General features: G+C 31.3%; 1 long non-coding RNA gene across 1 annotated transcript; it reads right to left on the bottom strand.

The window, feature by feature from the left end:
* Nucleotides 1-2,499: 2,499 nt before the first annotated feature.
* Nucleotides 2,500-5,762, bottom strand: LOC143054008 (uncharacterized). The gene is made up of 3 exons (XR_012971538.1): nt 5,599-5,762; nt 3,009-3,176; nt 2,500-2,535 (listed from the first exon to the last, which is right to left on the bottom strand). It is a non-coding gene; the product is annotated as an uncharacterized LOC143054008 (long non-coding RNA).
* Between the last annotated feature and the right edge of the window lie 2,092 nt (nt 5,763-7,854).

Below are 7,854 nucleotides of genomic sequence, written 5' to 3'. Positions count from 1 at the left end.
ACTAACTCTTATTTGGGGTATTGCACCTCACAACCGTTATTTTTTACAAATGGGCAACCGGAAGTCGACTATCGAAAGTAATCTGACTTAAACTCCACCTTATATATATATGGAGAATTTGTTATACCCTTCATTATTATAATATTTATCATAATCTTCTTCCTTGCTTTACCTATGTATGAAATGTTCATGAAATGGACGAGATGTTCCGCATCAGAATGAAAACAGAAAACGATAATCTTGTTCTAATTTTATATACATGTAGTTAGTATATGGTATGCTGGTGAAAATGTTATACAATAGTTCAGTGGTATGTTGGTTATTGCGTTCTGTTATCTCTATATTGTAAATTGATTATTCAGTTTGTATGTGGTGTGGTGGTAATTGCGTTATACAGTCAATTCATGGTATGCTAGTGATGCATTTTTATTCAGTTGATGGCTTACAGGTGAACGCGTTATTTAATGATTAAATGATATGCTGGTGTCAGTATATGTTATTGACAGTGTTATATGTTCAGTGGTATAAACTATTATGTTAGTGATAACAGTTGTCAGATTGGTCATTGGTTTTTTTAATTATTTTTCAGTGGTTATCTAAAAACAAAAAAAAACTACAAATTAACATCAACATTTATTGAGAAAAGTAAAATATTGAATTATTCCAAAGGAAATTAATGTCACCAGGTGCCACATCGTATTCCTACGGACATCCATGTCAGCAGTTGCCACTTCATTTGCCCACGGAAATCAGTGTTACCACGTGCCACTTCCTATTCCATCGGAAATAAACGTCACTAGGTGCCACTTAATTCATATTCCCAAAAGGTATCCTCAAAAAGTTTGACAAAAATTGCTCACTGATAAAAGATTTTAAGCTGAACGAAACTATATTTATGTATTCGAAAGTTACCATAAAGAAACTTATCCACAATTTATTCTTTAAATATAATATTGTAATTGAAAAAATAGCTCATTACAAAAGTATAGAAATAATTTCAAGGTATATCCAATAGAACATCCCTTCAAATGAAATATATGAAACAAAACCCATTTACACTTATCCCAAAAGCCTCAAAATGATATATTTGAAACAAAAACCAATTTACATTTATCCCTACAGCCTGATTTGAAATCCCGAAAAAGGATTTAAGATACACAAAAACTGTTTACACTTATCCCTACAATCTCATGTGAAATCCCTCAAAATGATATATTAGAAACCAAAACCAGTTGACATATATTTTTATAATCTCATATGAAACCCCTTTAAATGAAATATGAGGAAAAAATACCAAATGACATTTATCCTTACAGCTTCAAGTGAAATATAAAGTTTATCGTTGTTTTTTTAATTCATGATATTCTTCCTTTTCAATTTTCTTGCTTTCTTCCTTTCTCCATCTACAGCAAATAGAAAATTGTAAATTATATTTATAACCGTCATTGTAATAGATTTTTTGTTGTTTTATGCATAATCTTTTTATATTACTGCTTTATTCTTGAAAAGAGAGGTACAACTACAAATCACAAGTCACAGAAACATTGACAACACCTTGGTAAAAAAAAAGATTTTTTTTTTAAAGAAAAACACCGAACAGAAAACTATGGATCGAGAAATTTGAACTATTCCAAAGACCTAGGATGATCTTATATGCTCATCATACAATAGCAGATTGGTGAATATCTCTTGTTCAACACTAAAAACTGTCCAAAAACCGTAAACCATCGGTACCTATAAATACTGTTACCCTTAAACATGTTAAAAAAAACGTTAAAATTAAAAACAAATACATTGCTTCTTTATCCGACACTTTAAATTAACATTAAAATCGATTTTTGTTTGTAATTTAAAATGATTATTTCTTCAAAGTATAATAGAAGTATGAGAACACTATGATTAGTTTTCATTATTTGTGGCTACTTGTATATTATATGCGTGGTGTTTATTTCATATATACCGACAAGAGTTGTAAATTTTTGCAATAAAATATATAGTAGATTACTTTTCGCCGATGAAAAAACAAAAAGTTTTCAAAGAGACAATCGCAATTCACAACCGGTTTTTTAGTTGGGTTTCGTGCCGGTTTTTTTTTCACCTAACATTGTTAGTTTTTCTTCAACTAATGCGTTTTGAATGTCCAATCGGTATGTTCCGCCTTTTTATATTTCTCTTATCTCTTTTACATACAAAAATAACCTGAATTGCCAAAACTAGAATAGTCTTAAAAGTTCCTATGTTGTTTTAATGGCATCGAAAATGTCAATTTGTTTAGAACCTTCCAAAATACAATTGGCTTGCGTCTTTTTACAATAAAAAAAGTACTTTTTGGAAAGCATTATTTTCCTTTTTTTTACTATTCTAATGCAAAGGGATCAAATGGGACACTAAAAACTTATTAGTTGATGAAAAACTAATAATGTTAGGTGCAAAAAATACGAAAAAAGTGCAGATTATACAAATATTGTATATAAGTAATTCATTTGTAATTATATTTACCTATTTTTTTGTTTTTGCCTGCATCTTTTCACGATTCTGAAAAATAGAAATTGTAGGCATTATATGAAATTGAAGACAAAAAGACAAAAATAAGTTATAATAAATATAATACACACATATATATATATATATATATTGCATTTTTATCTCGATTTATATTTTTAAAGTCGTATTGTAGCGACTTCAATTAAATATCACTTAATTCATAAGTTGTTTTAAGGAATCCATACCCTGTTCCATCACTTAAAATGTGTTCGCTGCAAGGATTCGGATATTTGTGCGCAATTGAGAAAAAGAAAAAAAATGTTGAATTACGGAAAGGATTGTCAAATATGCCCTTTTAATGGGTTTGATATTTGTACAGCTATAACATGTCTGGTAAAATATCACAATTAAAAAATGCTTTGACTATTTACCCGTAAATGCCAAGCAATAGTGTAAATGTCAATCAATAATTAAAAGTACAACTGTCATCAGAAACGATATACAAAAATTATAATATTACTTACTGTGACATTTTCCCAAGGAACATAGTTTTCTCTTCATATCACAACCAACACAACCATTTCCACCACCAGAAGGAGCAGGGTTGTCACATCGTCTAGTTCTTATTCCTATGCCATTACCACAGGTAACAGAACATCTCACAGACGACCAGAGGCCCCAATGTCCATCAACTATGATACAAAAGAATAAAGAATATTGTTAAAAAATATACATGGCTTATATTCAGTATTGCAAGGTGATGGTGATTTAAACTTTTGTTTCTCAAGTATTTTGTGCTTTATTTGTGTTAGGCTCAAAGATATATCTGCTTCATGTTTTCATTAGCTGTGTATACTTCAAACTTGTATATGTTGTAATTGAGAAACACAAAACGTTTCAGAATACAATTTTATCCATTATTGAAACTTGATTTAGAAATTATATTGAAATTAAGACTCCAAAGCCCTCAGGCAGAGTGGTGCATACGTTAAAATTCCAAAGTCCTCAGGCAGAGTGGATTTCCGTCCCTTTTTGTCACATAGCGCATTGGTATCTGTGATGAGTTTACTCAATACTTCTTAATAAAATATTCTACATTAAGCCTAATATATATTTGTTGGGTGCCACTTGTATATATACTACATGTGCTATCAAATATGCGTGTTTGGCAGTTTACAATGTGGATGATTTAAAGAAGTACGGTCTCACTAAAAAATAATCTCTACTACTGATGCCTCTTTTGCTGCCGTGCCATTTATTGACCAGGTTTAAGTAGTAGTGATACCATCAACACATGTCTACTGGAAATATGTATTGATAAATTCTTCACTGTTGGATGGATTGGTGTTAAATGTATAGTTGTGAATGTACTTTAAATAGACATTCTACTCTGCCATGTGGTTGACTCATCTTTATTGAATGGATGAATGATGGTCTTTTACATTTGGTTGTAAATATTAAAGACATTTCACATGTTAATGTACTTTGAATATGAACCTTGAATATGAATTTGGAAGACATGTTATCCTACCGAAATGTTTCAGACGCGCACACACGCTTGAAGACACCTCTGACAGCAGAGAAGCAGCAAATACAAAGTTCGTGATTTGATCCGGTTGAGATCTTATTAATCACCTTCTGCACCACAGGTGAACATGCTAGCTATAGACCACCGAAGCGGTTGAAAGATATTTAAAGAAACAGTCAATAGTTTTACAAATACACATTTATGTTTCATAATTACTATACAACTACACAACAAATTCGTCTTCTTCATGTAATGATTAATAGTGACAAAAGTTTTCTGAACATTTTTAATTTCTTTAAGCCTTGCTTTTGTCATCCCTAAGAACTTCTAAGTTCTCTTATCACACTGTTTTGCGTGTTTCAGTTTGGTAAGTCGAATAAGAAAATCAAGCACTAGAGTTCCAAAACAGCCGCTAAGTAAAATAACTCAAACTCAAAATACGTGGTATTGAAATCTGCACACACCATGACCAAGAAGAAAAACGACGAAAAGGAATCCAAAAATTTACACAGCACTATACAGAAAAATAAATATAAGCAACAAGAGACCCACTCACAACAGTAATTAATTTAAGGTGCCCTAGAAGTATCTGTACATAAACAGGCGTATAAGTTAGTAATGTTCCCGCGCAAACTATAATTCATATAAGGGATAACATTATGAATATGAGGGTGAGATTCAAATATACACAATTGGGAAAAAAATACTCGCATCAACCACCATGCTATCATCATCAAATTGGTATCTCATCATGTTTTAATTTAGAATAGGCCCAAATGCACATTAACCGAACTACATTGCGACCATACCCATGAATGTGTGATTTTGATTTGAAGAACGTTCACATAAATGAGTGTCAAGTTTAAGAAATTATAAAAAAAAAAAAAAGTATTGGTTAAACCCACACCAAATAATTTAAATAGAAATAGAAATTTTCTTTATAAACAAATGTTTTAATTGTGTTTAGTTTTGTTTGATTTTGTTTAGTTTAGTGTTAGTAAAATATTATTTTTACTTTTGTTTCTATGAATTTTGGCCAACTGACAATCCGATTATCCTACGTCTTTACAATGGTCTTTTTAACTTAAAAAACAATTTTCAAGATGTATAAAGAAATGTCTTTATACGAAATATATTTCTATGTTAATTTTCGATAATATGTAAAAAGTAAAATAACAAAAATACCGAACCTTAAGGAAAATTCAAAACGGAAAGTCCCTTAACAAATGGCAAAATCAAAAGCTCAAAGACATCAAACAAATGGAAAACAACTGTCATATTCCTGCTTTTTATAGCAAGCTAAACCTCTCACTTGTATGACAGTCGCATAAAATTCGATTATATTGACAACAATGCGTGAGGAAAATTAACAGACATAATAGGTTAAAATGTCAAAATTGGGGCACAGTAACTATTTAAAGATGTCATGTGGTGTTTCGTTGAAAGTTCAACTTAATTCTGGCTCTATTTCATTTGATTAATACCATAAATCTGACGAGAAGTCTTTTTCACTGTATAACTACATATCTAACATGTTTAAGACAAGGATTGCGAATTTTATATATATTTTTGTAAGAAATATTTACCAGGACAATCTCCTAGATTACAAACTGACGATTCGTTGTCGACACCTTGACAATTTTTTCCGCCGTCAGAAGGTGAGGGGTTGTTGCAAGTTCTATTTCGATATATCATGCCATTACCGCATGTCATGGAACACGATGTTGTTGTCCACGACCCCCACTGACCATCAACTTAGGAAATGAAAATATATAAAATAAGATGTATTTGTAAAACCTTGCAATATATTTCGTATCAGTGAGAAAATTTTCTCCAAACATCTATTTTTTATAATCTATAGTATGATTCATATTATTCGACTGGCTTTCAAAATTATAGTTGGACCTCCAGATTTGTCAACCTTGTAACCTTGTAACTGTGTAACGCCCAAGTAATTAGATGCCTAGAAGAGAATATAACATAAAACGTTAATGAAGATAGTGATGCATCTTTATGAGCTCATCAGTAAACACTGACCATTCTTCTATAGGGAGTTTACCTTGATTGTCAAGCATTCCTAAATATTAAAATAACAAAATTACAGAACTCCAAGAAAAATCCATAACGGAAAGTCCGTAATAAGATGGCAAAATTAAATGGTCAAACAAATCAAACGAATGGATAAAAACTGTCATATTCTCGGGTGAGTCATTTGTCTATTTGAGAAATGGTGGATCAAAACCTGGTTTAATAACTAGCCAAACCTCTCACTTGTATGACAGTCGCAAGAAATTTCATAGACATCGGATTTGCTATTACAGGTTATGCATGTGTACATGAATACATCAAATGTGTTTTTCTTCTGTTAAGGGTATGGTTTCTAGTTCAAATAAACCAATTTGACATTGTATGATTATTTTTTCATTACCTTTCTATGCTGTTTTCAGTCATATGTCACTTGTGATTTATAATAACTTATATAATACGATTTCTGTTTCAAATCTTGTAATGTGTGTTATTCTTATGTGTGTTTCTGATCAGAGTAAATTATACTGAACTCGAAGTCAATTCATAAGATACTATTGAATTACTTACCTGGAATTTTACAGTGCGATATATTAAACTCTTGGATGTTTGTAACTATACCAAAATCTGTGCAGTCTCCATAAAGTGTAGCCTTTGTTTGAATGGCTGCCCATTCAAAGAGATCGGTCATATTGCAACATAACAGTTGGTTTTGAAACAAATATCTGAAAAGTAATATTGAATTACACTGAAATACGATGTCAGTGTTTCAGATATAGAGCACATGTTTTTGCGATCTTGGATCTGTACATACAAGCAAAATTATCATATTTATATGTTAACTGATTGTGTCCTATTCCCAAGTCTAACATGTAAAGGGGGATGATGCACAGAAACTGAACCAGGATTTTTGAAAGAGGGATTAAAATTCCATAAAACGGATTAGAAAAGTATTAAATGATTTCAGGAAGTACAACACTTGATTCTTGATTTTCATTCCAAAGGGTTCGCACTAGGAATCATTTCTGTGTATGTCAGTTTATTTTAGACTTATGAGTCTTAACTGTCCCTTTGGTATCTTTCGCCTCTCTTTTACGAACAATTTCTCTTAAAATATTCTGAATATTCTTTTAAAAAGAAAAAGAAACTCTTTTTTTTCAACATTGATTTTTATGACAAATATCAAACTTACATTGTCCTCAGGTTTATGTTCTTTGAGAACAACTCGAATGGTAAACTGCTTAGAGTATTTGTACGCAAATTTCTGAAGACAAAAGTATCGATTATTTGTGAAGAATGTAGGGTACAATATAAACTAACTATTTATAAATTCGTGTTTGATCGTCAAGACTTCATTCCTTTAGTTTTATTATTTAAAAAAACAAACTTTCTCAGCCTTAATGTCTAATATTTATTTCAAAGAAAGGTTGACTGCAGACGTTGGATTGAAGTTGGATTAAGCTCGCACTGATTGTACTTAAAGAAAATATTCTGTTTCGACAAAGCTTCTAGTGTTGTTTTTTTTTAGATCGATGGTAGAAGTGAATTGTCCCATCCGGGTCACGTGAATAGTAATCGCTGGTTACATAGTAACAATATTGACGGTATCAATTTTCTAACAGATGGTGATACCTATAGGGATTAACTAGCGAATTATTAATGTACGTCATGGCCAACCGCACCACACATCATCACTGCAATAACCATCCTCGGGATGAGGATGTTAAATTCCGTGCAAATCATTATATCGACCCAAGAGTTCAATAAGTTATAATTTCGGTCGTTCTCTATCGTGACATGATTTGTGGAGAATGCAT

This window comes from Mytilus galloprovincialis, chromosome 12, assembly GCF_965363235.1.
Source record: "Mytilus galloprovincialis chromosome 12, xbMytGall1.hap1.1, whole genome shotgun sequence".
Taxonomy (NCBI): Eukaryota; Metazoa; Mollusca; class Bivalvia; order Mytilida; family Mytilidae; genus Mytilus; species Mytilus galloprovincialis.
This window is presented reverse-complemented; position numbering and strand designations above follow the sequence as displayed.